The sequence below is a fragment of the Pinus tabuliformis genome, chromosome X (genome assembly GCF_031772625.1).
Source record: "Pinus tabuliformis cultivar Carrire ecotype Pingquan chromosome X, CPIR1, whole genome shotgun sequence".
Classification (NCBI taxonomy): Eukaryota; Viridiplantae; Streptophyta; class Pinopsida; order Pinales; family Pinaceae; genus Pinus; species Pinus tabuliformis.
The window spans coordinates 1,479,038,124-1,479,058,695 of record NC_142308.1 but is presented as its reverse complement, the minus strand read 5'-3'; the positions used below and the strand labels follow the sequence as shown (position 1 = coordinate 1,479,058,695).

The following is a 20,572-nucleotide window of genomic DNA, read 5'->3' as shown; positions in this document are numbered from 1 at the left end:
ATATATCCTTTGGACTTGGCATTAATAACCAAAATTCCTAAATTATTATATCCACTATAGCTGATAACTACTATATTAACTTATAATCCTTAACACTCTGAAAACTCCTGACCCCTATAAATCCTCACCTTATAACCCCTTAAAAAAACCCTAACCCTTAACAAATATCCCTAATAAACCCTAACACATAATTCAAAACCCCTAGTTTCTAACCCACATAATCCTTAATCCCTTTATCCCATAGCCCCAAACATATATAAATCCTAATAAACCCCATTGTGTGACCTTATAAACCTTATCCTTATCCCTTATAAACCTTAATAACTAGCCCATAGTCTCTAATAGCCATACTCACTAAATTTGAATGTTGGCCCCATTCATTGCTCACCGTGCAACATCGGTGGATGACATTGGTGATGGGCATGTTGGAAGATGTTCCATTACATTTCAAGATTTCTGATAAAGCCCTAAATCCCCTAACCCCTAAGCCTACATTGACCTTTAAATCCTTAAGCCCTAATTCCTAAAGTACCCTTAATCCCTCAACCCTAGTTAATCACTAATCCCTTAACGCAAAATCCCTAAATCCCCTAACCCCTAAGCCATCAACCCTTAAACACTTAAGCCCTAATCCCTTAATACATAAACCCCTATTCCCTAAGCATGAATTAAACATTAATCCCTTAACCCATAATCCCTAAGCCATTAACCATTAAACTACCTAACCCATAAGCACCAAATCCCTTAGCTCTTAACCCTTAATCCCTTAAACCCTAACCCCTAATCCCTTAACCCTTAATCCTTGTACCCTAAATCCCTAAACCCCATAATCCTCAAATCCCTCATCCACTTAACCCCTAACACCTCAATTAATTAGTTATTTAGGCACATCTTCCACTCAATTCGATGCTAAAAAGGGAGCTAACCAAGGTGATAATTTAGGTGCCAAAAAAGGAGATAAATATGGAACTATTAGTGGTGTTATTTCTAGGGAAATTTGTGGCACTATTTTTGGTCCTATTATCACCTAATTTGGTGCCTAAATGTTTTGGCTGGTGCAAACAATGCCAAAAATATCATCAATTTTTTTAAAAAAATGGAAAAAAATACACTAAAACCATCTTTGGAAGCAAGAAAGGGAGTTAATCACAGAGATTTGTTGTTGTGGTTGAATTATTATAACACAAAAATCAATGCACACTCTCAATAATTTTTTTGTGCTTACACTAAAATTAATGCATATTGTTAATCCAATCACTTTAAGATTAATTTACCATCACACATCTACTTACATCAAATTAGAAATCACCATCTACACTGAAATTAAAGCATCTAGTGCTAGAAATAAAATATAATTAGAAATCAACATCTACATTGAAATTGATGGATTTAGTGCAAACAATCAAATAGGATTAGAAATCAACATCTACATTGAAATCAATGCATCTTATGCAAGCAATCAAGTAGGATTAGAAATTAACGGCTTCATTGAAGTCAATGCATCTAGTGCAAACAATCAAATATAATTAGAAATCAACATCTACACTGAAACCAATGCATTAGGTGCAAGCAATCAAATAGGATTAGAAAGCAACATCTACATGGAAATCGATGCATATAGTGCAACAAATATTCTTCACCTTTTTTTCCCCCTTCATATATATCTATATCTCTTTCCATATATCTTTATTTGTCTCTCTATCTCACCCTCCAAACACACATGCTCTCTTTCTCCCTTCCCCCTCACGCTTCCATCTATATCTCTATCTCCCTTCGTATCTCCTTCTTTGTCTTTCCATATCACCTCACAAACATACACATTATGTATCCGTATCTATGTCTTCCTCCCTCTTCCTCTCTCTTCCCCTTCTCTCCCTCTCTCTCTCTCCGCCTTTTTCTCTCTATTTCTTTCTTCAATGAACTAAATGCATCTAATGCAAGCAATAAAATAGGATTAGAAATTAGCATCTTTATTGAAATAAATCAATAGGATTAGAAATTAGCATCTTCATTTAAATCAATTTATTTAATGCAAGCAATCAAATAGGACTAGAAATAAGAATCTACATTAAAATCAATTCATCTAGTGCAACCAATCAAATATAATAAGAAATCAACATCTACATTGAAATAAATGCATCTAGTGCAGGCAATCAAATATGATTAGAAATCAACATCTACACTGAAATCAATGTGACTAGTGCAAACAATATTCTTCACTTTCTCTCTCCACTCCATCTAGATCTATATGTCCCTCCATCTATCCTTATTTGTCTCTATATCTCACCCCCCGAAACACATAGGCTCTCTCTCTCTCTCTCTCTCTCTCTCTCTCTCTATATATATATATATATATATATTTCTCCCTCCCTCCCTCTCTCTCTATTCTCCCCTCCCTTACCCTTCCATCTAGATCTATATGTCCCTCCATCTATCCTTATTTGTCTCTATATCTCACCCCCCAAAACACATAGGCTCTCTCTCTCTCTCCATATCTATCTATTTCTCCCTCCCTCCCTCTCTCTCTATTCTCCCCCGCCTTCCCCTTCCATCTACATCTCTATCTCATTTTGTCTCTACTTCTTTGTCTCTCTATATCACCCTGCAAACATACACACTCTTTCTCCATATCTATCTATGTCTCCCTCCCTCTTCTTATCCATCACTCTCTCACTTCCCTTTTTCTCCCTCTCTCTCTCTTCCCCTTCTCTCCCTCTCTCTCCCATTTTATCTCTCTTCCCTCCTTGTCTCCTCTCTCCCTCTCTCTCCATCTCCTTTGTCACTCCCTCTCTCTCTGTCCCCACCTTTCTCTCTCTATGTATTTATTCACTGAAATAAATGCATATAATGCAAACAATCAAATATGATTAGAAATCAACATCTACACTAAATCAATTCATCTAGTGCAAGCATTCAAATAGGATTAGAAATCAACATCTACACTGAAAGCAATGCATTTAGAGAAAGCAATAGTCTTCCCTTTCTCTCCCTCCTCCATCTATATCTATATCTCCCTCCATCTCTCCTTCTTTGTCTCGCTATCCCACCCCCCAAAACACACACGCTCTTTCTTTTCATATCTATCTATTTATCTCTCTCCCCATCCCTACCCCTCTTTATCTCTCTCTTCTTCCCTCTCTCCCCCTTCCATATATATCTCTATCTCCCTTTGTCTCTCCTTTTTTGTCTCTTTATATCACCTCACAAACATATACACTCTTTCTCCATGTCAATCTATATCTCCCTCCCTCTTCCTCTCCCCTCTCTCTCTTCCCTTTCTCTCCCCCCCTCTCTCTCTTCCCCTTCTCTCCCTCTCTCTTCCCTCTTGCTCTCCTCTCTTTGTCTCTCTCCATCTCCCTGGTCACTCCCTCTATGACTCTGTGTCTTTGTGCTTCCCTCCCATATATATCTCGAGTTAATATATATAATAATATATTAATATATATTATAATAAAACAAATTTAATATTATATTAATCGAAAATTATAAAATTCAATAATATTAATATTATATATCAGTATTAAATTTTTAATATTAATATCAATAATAATAACAATAATAATAATAATAATAATAATAATAATAATAATAATAATAATAATAATAATAATATATTTAATGATGTTTTTACCTTACATGATAACAAAATTTACATCAAATTAATATTTTGATGAATTATGACTTTGACTTCGAAATATTTTATGTCTTTAAAAGTCTTAATATATTTAAAGATTCATATTACAAAGATTTAATATAAGAAATATTAAAATATTTTGGAGCCATTTTCTAAAAACTTAACACGATTTTTTATTCTTTGTGTTGAATTAACCTTTTTCCTTTGATTTATGAAAGGGTATTGGATTTGGTAAAGAGTAAAGGTATTTAAAATTTTACCTAATTTGGAATTTTAATGCAGTAAATTTTTTTGTTGAAGGTAAATTTATGATCAATTTAAATTCAAGGTATATGATAAAGGAACTCTTAAACACATCATTTTTTTTAGGCCAAGATTAATTTGTTCGAAGAAAGTTATCTCTATTGTTTTTATTTTTTGAGGACCGACATACTTACACATCATCCCCATACTAGGTTGTAGAATATGCTTCTCGAGGCAAAAAATATTTAATTGTCTTATTTTTTAAGTGTAAAATTTCTCTCTAAGATTTAAAGAGATACATGAACCAATTTTAATCTACCCTAATCCCAAACTTAAGAAACCAAGTTAACGACAAAATCACAATTTTTTTAGCATCTAAACATAGTATCTATTATAGATCGACAAAAAAACAAAAATACCATACTAAACGACTAAACATCAAGGTTTAACGATTAATAAACAGAAGGAAACTCAATAATGAAAGCTTTAAGAACTAAGCACAATAGAACTCATCATTTGGAATTGGACGAGTCTATAGTATCCAAAGGAATTGGCTCCTTACCATTGTTGAGAGAGCATCCAAGGTTTGGTGGGAGTCCTAGATGTTCTTCAATAAGCCCAAGATTCTTGTCCAAACTCCTCATGGTGAGCTACAATTCATCCAACATTAGCAATTTTTTGCATTGTCCTCATTTTTGTCACATAAGACTTGGTTAAGCTAGAGCTTCAAATGCCAATGAATGTTAATTTTATGCATATATTAAAAGTAGAGACCTTTGGTATGCTTGACATCTGGCACCCAATATAGTATTCCCCCAACACTTTTGTGTCAGTCAAGCAAACTTGTTCCTTAATGACGTCACACTTTACCTATGAACCTCCTCTTGGATATATTATAGTGTACTGTTTCCACAGCATTATGCAAACAAAATTGTCCATTATTAAGCATGAGGGCCACCTTGCTCATGAAAATAAGTGGCACCTCCCCTACTCTTATCCCATTGGCACAACATCAAGGATATGCCCCTACCAAGAGAAAAAGGATTGAATGGTAGGAAAGAACCCCAAAAGGGTTGAAAGAAGGGGGATGTAGACTTGCGAGAAGTTGCAGAGATAAGATGAATCATGAAAATGGAGGGACTAGGTACAAGGAAAGTGTAGGAGGGAGAGAAATATAGGGAGGCAAGTCCAAATAGGAATCCACTCGAAACTGATAGAATTATATATTAGAGGAGATGGATAGTAAAAATCATATCCAAAATAAGAGGGAGTGACAATTAAAATCCCTAGAGGATGCATAGTAGAAATGGGTGAATAACAAAAGAAACAAAAACAAAGAATGTAGAAGAGTAGGGGAAAAAAGGAATTTAATATTGAGCAAGAGGATGGAAGGAGGGAATTTGCCACCATGAAGAACAAAGATGCACCACTTGTTGATACTTGAAACCTAGGTTTAATATCTCCCACCTGCAAAGATCAATCCTTACACAAAGTAAATGACTTCTTCTTGGAATGATTAGGGTGGTGCATGGTCAATACTAGCCTCGTTGATGGCTTCACTTTTCCAGGATTGCACATTAATGAAATTATCAATCGCCATTTAATCTTTATCTTTAAAAATTTACCAAGCCTAGTTAGAGCTCAGATCCTAGCCTACATAATGGTCATTATCATGCGTATGGGCTTGAAGGTCATTTATGTGAGTGGAGGGTCTTGGGGGTGGCACATAACCATTCCCAATACCATGTGTGCAAAGTGGCATGATGGCCATGAACCCCCCCATGTGTCCTATTTCAAACACCCCCTCTAGATGAGAAAAGTATTTTAGGGCTAACTCAAAGAAATACTATCTGAGAGATAAATGAGGGAGCAAAATCTAGGAAGAATTGAGGAGAGATGCATGATATTTGCATCCTTCATTGCCCAAATAATTTGCAATAACTTTTCGAAGTGCCTTGCATGTGATGGAATGATTACATAAATCACAAAGAGAATATCAGCTATGCTTTCTAAAACACATTCCAAATGCTAGTTGCTTGAAACCTTACTAAATGTCAATCCATGGATAATTTTGGTAACCATATTTATGACAAGTTGAGAATAACTTACAATTATAAGTTCAGATAAATTCAGAGCCTATACGACTTGAAGATCAATCTCAAGATGTTTGAGCTCCACCATGTTATTACTGCTATACCCATGGGGACAGATAGGAGAAAGAGTATTTTACCCTGATGGTATCGATAGAGTCCTCTAAAGCCAACATTCCCTATAACACATTTGGTTTCCTCATTAAAGTTTAACTTGCAAAATTTTGAGGGGGGGGGGTGCATTTAGAATGATGAGATGGTGGAGAGGGGGGTGTGGGCAAGTGGCAAGGATGAGAGGATTAGACATGGGGGGCAAGAAACTAGAATTCAAGTGCCTTTTTTAAGGATTGTTGCTTCAATATCTTTGGCTTGCAAATCTTGCTTTGACCAATGCTTGTAGATAATCGTTTCATAGATATTGCCATTGAATTTAGCCCCAAATAGTGTTAGGGATGAGGGAACAATTTTGAAAATTTATTTGATTTCACTTTCCAAAGAGCCCATAGAATAATTCTTGGGAGAAGAATCCAAATTCTATTAAGGATAATATTGTGGGCATATAGAAGGTCTCGTGAATCCCCTTTTGAGGAGTTAGTCCCAAGTCATAGTTTTAGTTTGAACTAGAAGCCATAAGAAGAAAGATATTTTTGGCAATGGATTTTGTCTTAGATAGAGTGCCAAATGTTTTTTTTTAAGAGTTTAGAGAATTTGACTTCTCAGTGATAAGCTTCCTTTATGGAGAAATTGCTACTTAATCTATAATCCCATTAAAGCTTATCTGGGCATTAAGAGATCAAGATACAATGCGATTGGAGATCTTGCCAAAAAGATATCCATTCCCCCCTTCTAGTCTAGGCTGCCAAGCTTCTTGAGTGATCTAGCTTTTCCATTCGGTTTGAGAGCTGCCAGTAGCCCAATAATTTACTACCATGTGCAAATTATGCACTTTCATACTGATTTTTAGCTCCTTGAGCTCATTAAGCCTAATGACTTTTGCAAGGTACTTCGAAAAATCCTCGCCCAAAAAGGAGTTAATTGACCGTCTCGTATTTCCCAAAAAAATAAAATTGAATGAGATGTAAACCCCTTTTAGCCATATTCCATATAGAGGATCTAGATGAGGTGAATGATGAACAAATAAGATGATTAGAAGACATATTGCTATTTTTTCTCAACCAAATTTGTTTCCATAACAGAGATGCTCCTTAAGCCATCACCATAATTTCGCCTCATAATAATGCTTAGAGTGTTAAGATCTCTTATACCAAATCCCCTCCGAATTTAAACTTGCATATTAATTCCACGCTACTAAAACTCACTTTCTTTATTATCTAGTGTCTCGAGAAGAAATACCTTTATATTATCTTAATAAGTTTGGGAATAGATTGAAAAACTATCGTTAAAAAAATAAAAAATAATAATGATAATAAAAATTATCGACATATAAAAATAAAATAACCAAACTTATATAATACATAAACCAACTTAACATAGCTAGAGAGAATTAATATAAAATAAAAAAATTCATATGTAACATAACCAACTTAATATAACCGCAAAAAATTAACATGTTATAGAAATCAGCATAATAAGATAACTGAAAAAATAACATGAATTGAAAAATATTCATAAATATAAATCAGCATAATAAGATAACTGAAAAAAATAACATAACTTAAAAAATATTCATAAATATTCGTAGGTAAGATACCGTAAAAAGTGAATAGGATATATATATATATATAAATAATATGAAAATCTAAATAAATTATAATTTTATATCAACATTGTAATTAAATAAAATTATTATTTTCAAATAATTTTATATAATTAATATGGTATTGTTTATTAGGATGTCAAATTTGTTGGGATGGAATTTGTTTTTTTTGTTTATTTGTTTTTTTTCTTTTTCTTTCTTTCTTTGTGGTAAGCAATTGATTATGGGAATGCTTGAATGTTATTTTTTTAGTGGAAATGAATTCAACAATATCAAAAACTTTTTGGCCATTTAATATCTTGAAGTTTGGCATTTGTAATATAAATTTCAAAAAATTTCCACCACATTTTAACAAAATCATACTTAAATTTCCATTATTTTCCAGACAAATTTAACAACTAGTTACTGTAATAACCTCGGTAACTTGTAATTTCTGGTAATTGCTGTGGTAAAAACAATATGGGTGACAACTTGTTTTATTAAAAGACATTATTATTTTGTTGAAAGAAAATATAATGAACTATTTTGCACATGTGTTGAATGAAATGCTGGCAGCCTCCAAAAGGAGGCTTTTCTATTAAAAGAAATTAATCAGTTATGGAACTGAAAGGAAAGACAACTGCCTCTCACCCAAGGAAGAGGTCTTGGGGAGGAAAACCTCTGGGCTGTTTGGGAACAGGCAGAGGAGAGATTCCAAAAAGAGAGTTGCAGAGTGAAAGAAGGGGGTTAAGTCTGGTTGTGATCAGATGACCCAGCATCGTGGTGCATAAGTCTTGTTGAGGGCTGCAGGCCTGCAAGACGGCTCGGGGGGAGAATCCAGTGCAGTGGATCTCAAGGTTGGGAGGTTAAGAGCAAAAACTCTACAGGTGACTTTTGAAAGTAAGAATCACAGTGACAGAATACCAGGTACGCTTCCTTTAAATTAGTTAAGGAAAGCTCAGGTATTGAAAGTACTCAGTTGTATCTTTTCTTTTAAAAGTTGTTGTGATAATTAGAATAAGATTACGGTTATTAGAAGAAATGGAAGGGAAATGTGACGGTGTCACCTGGGTGGCACACATTCACCAAGCTTACACGGTTAATCTGTGTATAGTTAGTAATAGCTAGGAATTGCCAAAAGATAGTAAGCTACAGTACCTAGTAGTAGTAGGAGGACTGATTGCTGAGATAACCGAGTCCATGATGGTACTCAGTTTTACAGTATAAAGACCTGAGTAGATAAGAGAAGCCGAGTTGGCTATTTAACCATAGTTTGACTCTGTAAACTGATAAAGAATTTATTATAAAGATCAAACTGAATATATAACCTCATTCTGTATGCATTCACTTAACAGAAATAAGAAGAGTAAATTGAAGGACGAGATTATGAGAAAAGAGTCGATGCATGTTTAAACCAGCCTTAACAAGGCTGTGCGAATATGGAACAATACATGGAATAATAAACTTAAAACTTACACTATCTTTCCGAGTACGTCTGTATAGTAAACATTGACAGGCAATAGTGACGGAAAGCGAAGTGTTCTTTAACATAAATAATGATGTACAGCAAACCCTAGCTTCAGGGGTGGAAACGACATCAACCATAGGCTACAAATCGAGCAATGAAATACAATACAGAATAAGAATAAACCTGAATCAGATGATAAGTATTGTTATAGGCGAGTGACCGCCGTAAATCTGCTGGCTGCATGTGGGCAAGCCTGTGCGCAGGAGGATAGACAATACATTCACGAGACGAATGCAAGACTACCCTCGTCGCTGCACAAATGTTATACAAGAACGAGAACTGTGCTGTGGAAATCATTCGATGAGGAAACTTATCGGTTCCATAACCTTGAAACCCTAAGGTAAAAGAATGCCATAACTGTAATGCGAATGAATAATAGAAACGGCAGCATAATATACTGAACATCAATTTAAACTTAGAAACTCTTGGCATTAGAAATGTTATATCCACAGATACTACCCAGAATTAGAGGTAGCGACGGAGAACGCTCCAAATATCAAAGGTAAATGAAGTAACCCTAATACATGACCATTGCCGTAACTATGTGTAATACCAAACGAAAACAGAAGTAGTAGCTGCAAACTCTGTATATTAACTTTGCATATATAAATCAGAACGAAGGTTGAATGTCCATTAACCGGTGGCGGCACTTACATATACAGATAAGGAAGAGAAGGAAACATTATGAAACGCAGATGGTATACCATTGACCATATAGAATCCAGGCCGAGCCAAAACAACAATCCGCATATGACAAATATTGCAGTGATTTAATTAACTATGCAAACTTTACATAATTGCCGAAAGCTCAAAGGACTTTTCTAGACCAGGTAATGCTAAACAAAACAGAGTCCTTAGCCAAGTTCAATAGAGAATAGATAACTAAGGCACCGAGGCCATAACCTAGGCGCAGCTGGACAGGCCGCCAAGTAAGGCCGCCAAGCATAAATCGCATAAGGGTTTGGACCGGTATTTAACCTGAGACAACAGGTAGAGGACAGGCCGTCTCAGCTGTAAAACAAACCCTCAAAATGCAATCAAATTCAGTCAACAGAAAACATAACAAATTCCGACTTACCTGGAAGTGACATAGCAGCTAAAACCTCCGGCGTTCGGTGAGGGTGAGCTATGGCCAGCACCAGAACCCTTCAAAACTGTCAAGCCAACCCTGAAATGGTTAGAGTATATACAGCAGAAGCGAGAAATAATAAGTTATAAACCAGCTGTGAGAGTGATGAAGAGGAGCGCGGCCAAACCTGAGTGAGGCAGAGGAGCGATGAACCAGAAGAGTGCAAAGAACCCGAGAACTTGCAGACCAAACCATCGAAGGAGCTCGATCACTGAGAAATGAGCAAATGAACCAAAGGCGTATCCAACTAGACTTTTATGTGCAGGGTCAAACCCTAAGTGAGGCTGAACCGTCCGATGAAGGTAAGTAATCACCATCGTTGGATTAGGCGGGAGGCCAAGCGTGAACCCCGGAGCAGGTCAACTCTCTCAGATCACATGGCCAGCACGTGAAGAGGGACCATATGGCTACGGAGGTTGGTGAGCTGGCGTACTCGCTCTGCCATTTGGCAGCAGACATTTAAACGGATAACAACAATCAACACACATATGTCATGTCATATAACTTATCGAAGGACAATACATTAAGGGTTAAGTAGATATGTAGTGTTATACATATATAACCGATGGTTATAATAACCAAAATCTTAAGACAATCATATTATGCGTTAGACTATATGTGTTTAGGGTTAGTAGGTGAGTAACGTAGGTTAGGAGTTGGTAATAGTGAGTTACCAACTGTAAAGGTATATAAAAAAAAAAAATTATTTACTGTATTCTTTTGGATTATAGAAAAAGATCGTGACAATGTGGTATCAGAGCAGAGGTTCCAAAACTGTGGCCTCTGGAACAGCAATAGAAACAGAAAGAGAAATTATCTTACACATATATATAGTACAATGCAATTAATTACCTTTCTTGTGTACAACCAGGAGAATATCGAGACACTCACCCGCTGACAGTTATATAGTAAGATGGAGGAAATGCCGGGAGCTGGCGGCATCCCACCAGAAAATGCAGGACTGTGGGTTCAGCTTGGTGCTGAGACACGCAGTACCAATCAGGCGATACTGCAAACAGTTCAGGAACTGAAGGGTGAGATGGCACGCTTGCGAGAGGACAATGCGCGATTAACCATGGAACAAGAAAGAATACTGAAAAGCCTGTCAGATAAACAAAATCCACCCATACCCAGCCCTAGTGCAGAACAACAAAGGGGCACTGAGGAGCGGAATTATGCTCCTGAGCTTTCAGAAGAGCCAGAAGACCATTCTGACAATGTGCAAGAGCAGCAGACTTCCAAGAGACAGAAAACAGAATTACAGGGAGAATTTCGAAAAATCAAACCCCCACTTTTCGATGGAGAGCAGGAGGAAGCAGCAGAAGCCTGGCTGATTAATATTAATAAATATTTTCAACTGTATGAATATGATCAAAATCTGAAGGCACGGTTGGCTATTTTCCAGTTGCAGGGCAAAGCCACCTTGTGGTGGGAAGAGATTAAAATTGTGAAGGGAGTAAGTGAGCAAAGCATAACCTGGGAAAAGTTTCAGAAATATTTTAAGGAGAGGTATTTAACTGAGCGTTTTTATGATGAGAAGGCGCGAGAATTTCACGATTTACGACTAGGACAACAATCCATGGACGAATTCATAAATCGTTTTACTTCTCTACTGCGTTATGTGCCCTACATAAAAGAGGAGAAGGCCAAGGTGCAGAGGTTTGTGAGTAGTTTGCCAGCTTATATAAGGGAACGAATTGAGTTTGACAACCCCCGAACTATGGATGAGGCAATTCGGAAGGCTAGAATTTGCTACCAGCAGAACAAACAAAAGGGAGAAATTCCAAACAGGAAATGGAATGAAAGAAAAGGTAGCAGAAATGCTGGAAACAACAAAGGCAGCCGCGGAAATGGTGGTAAAGGAGCTGGGAAAGGGCAGTTTAACAGAAGCACAAACAAGAGTACTTTCCGGCCTAAGCCAAACGAGAGCAGGATTAGTGAACTCCCTGCTAAATCGGAGGTTGAAGGAACCAGACCTCCAGTTCAATGCTGGGTGTGTGAAGGACCACACTATGCTAGGAACTGTCCACAGCGTAAAAGAACTGATCAAATATCTCAAGTCCATGAAGCTTCAACTGTTGGGGATGTGGCGCGCAGCGTACCAAGGATCAATGCGGCATTAGAAGACCGACAGGCAGAATACCAACCTTCCATGGTGGAATTCGAAGGTAAGATTTCAAACCTTGCTGTAGCTGTACTTATTGATCCAGGAGCTACTTTAAGTTATGTTAGTCCAAAAGTAGTGGAACACTGTAAGTTACCATCAGAAAAGTTCAAAAACCCATGGCTAGTCCAGTTAGCTACGGGAGCCAAAAGGCGGGTTCTAGCGAAAGTTAATAACTGCTCTTTCAGTATAGCTGGACAGCCTGTAACAGCAGACCTGAATGTACTTCCATTGGGCTCCTATGACATTCTTATTGGCATGGATTGGCTGGAAAAGCACTGGTCATTGGTGAACTGCAAAACCAAGACCATATACTACAAAGATGATTTGGGACAGCAGCAGGAATTACAGGGAATTAAACATCCTGTTCAGATCCGGCCTATCACTGCAACTCAGTTAGCCAAATGTATAAGGAAGAAATGCCAGATTTACGCCATACAGGTTGGTTATGCGAATCAGAAAGATAAGATGTCTGCATTAAACGACATACCAGTGGTGCAGGAATTTACAGATGTCTTTCCTGAAGAGATACCGGGTCTGCCCCCAAGAAGAGACATAGACTTCACTATAGAGTTAATACCAGGGGCAGCACCAGTATCGAGGGCACCATACCGGATGAGTATACCAGAGTTAACGGAATTGAAGATGCAGCTCCAGGAACTGCTGGATAAACAGTATATTCGACCCAGTGTGTCACCCTGGGGAGCTCCAGTATTGTTCGTGAAGAAGAAGGATGGGACCCTTCGCATGTGCATAGATTACCGACAGCTGAATAAGCTCACGGTCAAAAACAAGTACCCTCTACCCAGAATAGATGAACTCTTTGATCAGGTGAAAGGGGCAAAGGTGTTCTCCAAAATTGATCTGCGATCTGGTTATCATCAGATCAGGATCAAGGATGAGGACATTGCCAAAACTGCTTTCCGAACACGCTATGGGCACTACGAATTTGTAGTGCTACCTTTTGGTTTAACCAATGCACCTGCTACTTTTATGTGCATGATGAATAGCGTGTTTCACCAGTTTTTGGACAAGTTTGTACTGATATTCATCGATGACATATTGATATATTCTCGTTCCCAGCAGGAACATGAGGAGCACCTTAGATTGGTGTTGCAAACTCTTCGGGAGCATCAGCTATATGCTAAATTTAGCAAATGCGATTTCTTTAAAGAGGAAATTCAGTATTTGGGTCATGTGATTACAAATGAGGGAATTGCGGTTGACCCCGAGAAGATAAAATCTATTATGGAATGGCCTATACCCAAGGATGTTGCGGACATCAGATCCTTCATGGGGTTAGCTGGCTATTACAGGAGATTTGTGGAAGGCTTTTCAAGAATAGCCTACCCTATTACCTCATTGCAAAAGAAAGGAAGGGCATTCAAGTGGACAGCAGAGTGTCAGCAGAGTTTTGACCGCTTGAAACACCTACTCACTACCGCACCCATCTTGAGAATCGCGGATCCTAATAAGGATTACGTGGTGTGCACCGATGCAAGCAAAGAGGGCGTGGGAGGAGTATTAATGCAGGAAGGGAAGGTAATAGCATATGAATCAAGGAAATTAAAAGAACATGAGCAGAGATACTCTGCTTACGATTTAGAGTTAACTGCTGTAATTCATGCACTTAAGATGTGGCGACACTACCTTCTCGGAAAGAAATTTCTGCTGTTAACCGATCATCATAGTTTGACACATTATTTCAGTCAACCCACCTTGAATGCGAGACAAGGCCGTTGGGCAGATTTTCTAAGTGGGTTTGACTTTGAAATAAAACATTTAAAGGGCAAAGAAAATCGGGTGGCGGATGCCTTAAGTCGAAAAGTTCATTGCTTATGTGAACTTTCAGCCAGCCGGTGGCGGAGTTCGCTGGTTGAACAAATAAAAACAGCAGCAAATGACGACTCAGAATATCAGCATTTGAAACAGCAGGTACAGCAATCTGATAATGGAAAGTTACAGCAAGGGTACACATTAGATAATACTGGATTGCTGTATTTCAATAGGAAAATGTATGTACCTGACTCCGGTGACCTTAAGAAACTGATTCTAGATGAATTCCACATCAGCCATTACGCCGGTCATCCAGGGTACCAAAAGATGGTTACGGCACTCAAGAAAGAGTATTACTGGCCAGGGATGAAGAGGCAAGTGGTGGAATATTTGGCAAAGTGTTTGGAATGCCAGCAAATTAAGGCTGAACATCAACACCCAGCGGGACTGTTACAGCCTTTGCCTATTCCGGAATGGAAATGGGAAACCATTTCCATGGATTTTATAACCGGATTACCGCGGACAAAGAAGGGTAATGATTCTATTATGGTCGTAGTTGATAAACTAAGTAAAGCAGCACACTTTATACCCGTGCAGTCTACTTACAAGGCGGTACAAATTGCACATCTCTTTATGCAGAATGTGTTCCGCTTGCATGGAATGCCAAAGGTAATCATATCGGACCGTGATGTGAAGTTCACTTCCACCTTCTGGAAAACATTGTTTGCCGAGTTGGGCACCCAGCTGAATTTTAGCACAGCTTACCACCCGCAAACCGATGGTCAAACTGAGCGAGTCAATCAGGTATTGGAAGACATGTTGAGGGCAAATGTGATGCTAAAGCCTAGTCAATGGGAAGAGTATTTGCATCTGGTTGAATTTGCCTATAATAATGGGTATCATACCTCCACCCAGTTAAGTCCCTTTGAGGTCTTGTATGGGCGGAAGTGCCGCACACCCTCAAGTTGGAGTGGGCTAGAGGATAAACTGAGTTTGGGTCCGGAAATGTTAAAAGACATGGAAGATATGGTGAAGAGAGTGCGAGCAAATTTAAAGGCTGCACAAGACAGACATAAAAGTTTCGCAGACAGGAAAAGAAGATTTGCAGAATACAAAGTGGGTGACCATGTGTTTGTAAGGATTCAAACCAGAAGGAGCACACTGCAGTGGAGCGGGTGCGCCAAACTGGCTCCCCGATACTTTGGACCGTTTCAGATTCTAGCTAGAGTGGGGCCGGTGGCCTACCAACTTGCTTTACCCAGTCACATTAAGATTCACAATGTGTTTCATGTTTCTGTCCTAAAGAAATATGTGTATGACCCTAGACATGTTATTCAATGGCAAGATGTACGGGTAAGAATTGATCCAATTGGTTTGATTATACAGCTATACTTAATAGAAAATTGATTAAGTGCTGGTTGTTTGCAGGTCGAACCGGAAGGCGGGGTCCTAGTCGAACCACAGAGCATTCTCGACCGGAGAGAAGTGCGGCTGCGGAAACGGGCTATTACCCAAATTAAGGTGCTGTGGCAGCATTATGGCCCTGAGGAGGCTACGTGGGAGGACGAGGAACTTTTCAGAAAAGCCTACCCAAATTTATTTAATGAGAATGGACATCGGGACGATGTCCAATCCCAGGGGGGGAAGATGTAATAACCTCGGTAACTTGTAATTTCTGGTAATTGCTGTGGTAAAAACAATATGGGTGACAACTTGTTTTATTAAAAGACATTATTATTTTGTTGAAAGAAAATATAATGAACTATTTTGCACATGTGTTGAATGAAATGCTGGCAGCCTCCAAAAGGAGGCTTTTCTATTAAAAGAAATTAATCAGTTATGGAACTGAAAGGAAAGACAACTGCCTCTCACCCAAGGAAGAGGTCTTGGGGAGGAAAACCTCTGGGCTGTTTGGGAACAGGCAGAGGAGAGATTCCAAAAAGAGAGTTGCAGAGTGAAAGAAGGGGGTTAAGTCTGGTTGTGATCAGATGACCCAGCACCGTGGTGCATAAGTCTTGTTGAGGGCTGCAGGCCTGCAAGACGGCTCGGGGGGAGAATCCAGTGCAGTGGATCTCAAGGTTGGGAGGTTAAGAGCAAAAACTCTACAGGTGACTTTTGAAAGTAAGAATCACAGTGACAGAATACCAGGTACGCTTCCTTTAAATTAGTTAAGGAAAGCTCAGGTATTGAAAGTACTCAGTTGTATCTTTTCTTTTAAAAGTTGTTGTGATAATTAGAATAAGATTACGGTTATTAGAAGAAATGGAAGGGAAATGTGACGGTGTCACCTGGGTGGCACACATTCACCAAGCTTACACGGTTAATCTATGTATAGTTAGTAATAGCTAGGAATTGCCAAAAGATAGTAAGCTACAGTACCTAGTAGTAGTAGGAGGACTGATTGCTGAGATAACCGAGTCCATGATGGTACTCAGTTTTACAGTATAAAGACCTGAGTAGATAAGAGAAGCCGAGTTGGCTATTTAACCATAGTTTGACTCTGTAAACTGATAAAGAATTTATTATAAAGATCAAACTGAATATATAACCTCATTCTGTATGCATTCACTTAACAGAAATAAGAAGAGTAAATTGAAGGACGAGATTATGAGAAAAGAGTCGATGCATGTTTAAACCAGCCTTAACAAGGCTGTGCGAATATGGAACAATACATGGAATAATACACTTAAAACTTACACTATCTTTCCGAGTATGTCTGTATAGTAAACATTGACAGGCAATAGTGACGGAAAGCGAAGTGTTCTTTAACATAAATAATGATGTACAACAAACCCTAGCTTCAGGGGTGGAAACGACATCAACCATAGGCTACAAAACGAGCAATGAAATACAATACAGAATAAGAATAAACCTGAATCAGATGATAAGTATTGTTATAGGCGAGTGACCGCCGTAAATCTGCTGGCTGCATGTGGGCAAGCCTGTGCGCAGGAGGATAGACAATACATTCACGAGACGAATGCAAGACTACCCTCGTCGCTGCACAAATGTTATACAAGAACGAGAACTGTGCTGTGGAAATCATTCGATGAGGAAACTTATCGGTTCCATAACCTTGAAACCCTAAGGTAAAAGAATGCCATAATTGTAATGCGAATGAATAATAGAAACGGCAGCATAATATACTGAACATCAATTTAAACTTAGAAACTCTTGGCATTAGAAATGTTATATCCACAGATACTACCCAGAATTAGAGGTAGCGACGGAGAACACTCCAAATATCAAAGGTAAATGAAGTAACCCTAATACATGACCATTGCCGTAACTATGTGTAATACCAAACAAAAACAGAAGTAGTAGCTGCAAACTCTGTATATTAACTTTGCATATATAAATCAGAACGAAGGTTGAATGTCCATTAACCGGTGGCGGCACTTACATATACAGATAAGGAAGAGAAGGAAACATTATGAAACGCAGATGGTATACCATTGACCATATAGAATCCAGGCCGAGCCAAAACAACAATCCGCATATGACAAATATTGCAGTGATTTAATTAACTATGCAAACTTTACATAATTGCCGAAAGCTCAAAGGACTTTTCTAGACCAGGTAATGCTAAACAAAACAGAGTCCTTAGCCAAGTTCAATAGAGAATAGATGACTAAGGCACCGAGGCCATAACCTAGGCGTAGCTGGACAGGCCGCCAAGTAAGGCCGCCAAGCATAAATCGCATAAGGGTTTGGACCGGTATTTAACCTGAGACAACAGGTAGAGGACAGGCCGTCTCAGCTGTAAAACAAACCCTCAAAATGCAATCAAATTCAGTCAACAGAAAACATAACAAATTCCGACTTACCTGGAAGTGACATAGCAGCTAAAACCTCCGGCGTTCAGTGAGGGTGAGCTATGGCCAGCACCAGAACCCTTCAAAACTGTCAAGCCAACCCTAAAATGGTTAGAGTATATACAGCAGAAGCGAGAAATAATAAGTTATAAACCAGCTGTGAGAGTGATGAAGAGGAGCGCGGCCAAACCTGAGTGAGGCAGAGGAGCGATGAACCAGAAGAGTGCAAAGAACCCGAGAACTTGCAGACCAAACCATCGAAGGAGCTCGATCACTGAGAAATGAGCAAATGAACCAAAGGCGTATCCAACTAGACTTTTATGTGCAGGGTCAAACCCTAAGTGAGGCTGAACCGTCCGATGAAGGTAAGTAATCACCATCGTTGGATTAGGCGGGAGGCCAAGCGTGAACCCCGGAGCAGGTCAACTCTCTCAGATCACATGGCCTGCACGTGAAGAGGGACCATATGGCTACAGAGGTTGGTGAGCTGGCGTACTCGCTCTGCCATTTGGCAGCAGACATTTAAACGGATAACAACAATCAACACACATATGTCATGTCATATAACTTATCGAAGGACAATACATTAAGGGTTAAGTAGATATGTAGTGTTGTAAATATATAACCGATGGTTATAATAACCAAAATCTTAAGACAATCATATTATGCGTTAGACTATATGTGTTTAGGGTTAGTAGGTGAGTAACGTAGGTTAGGAGTTGGTAATAGTGAGTTACCAACTGTAAAGGTATATAAAAAAAAAAATTATTTACTGTATTCTTTTGGATTATAGAAAAAGATCGTGACAGTTACACTATATAAATCTTCAATATTACTTATGTTTAAAATAATATAAAAATCTTAATCATAACCTATGAAAATATTAACATTGTAATCAAATAAAATAAAAAATTTAAATAGTTTTATAAGATTAATATTGCTTAAATAATGTAAAATAAAATTTTAAAAATTGACTGATAAAATGAAAAGATAAATTGATGAAATGAAAAGACAATTTAAAAAAATTCTTTTATAATTTAATATAAATTTGATTTACGTTTTTATTTTGTATATTAAGTTTATACTTATCAGTTACGCTTATCACTGTTACTTATAAGTCTATTTATAAAAATGGTGGAAGAGCAAACGTTACATGTCCCCAGAAATAAACATCCCATTGCAATTATTACTCCTGCAAAATACGTCATATCACATTTAACCAATTCAAGAAATTTCAAGAAATCCAATTCGCCTTCGATACCTTATAACCTATTCTTCAGACTTGCCCTCAACCTCGGCCTTTTCTTCAGCTTTTTCTTCAACGGCAACAGCCTCGGCAGGAGGTTGACCCACAGTGTGTGTTGCTGGCTCGGCTTGTTCGGGAACTTGGGTGGAATCCTCGGGTTTTGACACTTCCTCGGATTCCACCGAGGCCGATTCTGCTTCAGGCTCCGAGGCAAGCGGCATTACGGTCAATTCCTCTGCAGATATCTCTACGACGCCGGGGCTTTCATCGACTGTTATCTCGGCCGTGGGAACCTCCTGTGCAGAACTGCAGGCAGAACTTCTTCTTCAGTAGCCTTTTCAATCGTGGATTCAATCTCGCTAACCTTCAGAGCTTCCTCCAAGGGTTTCACTTGTTCTTCGCTTGCGATCAGTTCAGCGGACGCCGTAAGCTGCACAAACAAACAATTCATCACGCGATGATCCCATACTTGGTAAAGCGTTTGATCGATGCAAAGTTAAATAGAAGTTGGGATTCATAGATCTTGCGACGGATCATTCCATCAAAAGTAAAATTATGAAATCGAAATGGGTACTAAGCATAAACTGGAAAGGCCAACTGCAGAGCCCTATGATGCTGCGAATGGCGGCCGGGGTGTGTTGGAACTACTACACACCTACATGCAGACTCTTAGTTAGAGCATGTGACTGCATGCAAGATTCCTTTTGCATGTTGGAACTACTACACATCTACATGCGGACTTTTAGTTAGAGCATGGGATTGCATGCAAAATTCCTTTTGCATGATTTACTCCTTGATTTACTCCTTGATTTGCTCCTTCTTTAACTCCGCAACTGACTAGTTATCTCCGGAACTTGTTGTAGGTGTTGAGTCTTCTCATTGATCACCACTATAGTCATTACCTTGGGATCTTCACCCAGTAATGCTATATCATGAGCATTGTAACACATTTACATGGTATCAGAGCCCACAGGTTGCTAGATAAAAGGCGCATCAGTACTTTATTTTGCAAGTATTACAGCTTGAAGATCGAAGATTGACAGAAAAATGGAGTTTCCCAAAGCATCGATCCTAACACCGTACAACTATCATGAATGGAAGGATCAAATGGCTCGATACCTTCGTCATAAAGGGTTGTACAGGATTACCATGGCTACAGAAGTGGAACCCACTTCAGCCATAGAGAAATCCAAGTACCTCAACCGTATGGATGAGGCCCACGGATCCATATGCATGTGCATCTCTCCAGAG

General features: G+C 38.5%; 1 long non-coding RNA gene and 1 pseudogene across 1 annotated transcript; both read right to left on the bottom strand.

The window, feature by feature from the left end:
* Positions 1-9,940: 9,940 nt before the first annotated feature.
* On the bottom strand, positions 9,941-10,543 carry LOC149145591 (uncharacterized). The gene is made up of 3 exons (XR_016264158.1): positions 10,448-10,543; positions 10,270-10,345; positions 9,941-10,169 (listed from the first exon to the last, which is right to left on the bottom strand). It is a non-coding gene; the product is annotated as an uncharacterized LOC149145591 (long non-coding RNA).
* Positions 10,544-19,240: 8,697 nt separating this feature from the next.
* LOC149145590 (uncharacterized) lies at positions 19,241-19,927 on the bottom strand (annotated as a pseudogene).
* Between the last annotated feature and the right edge of the window lie 645 nt (positions 19,928-20,572).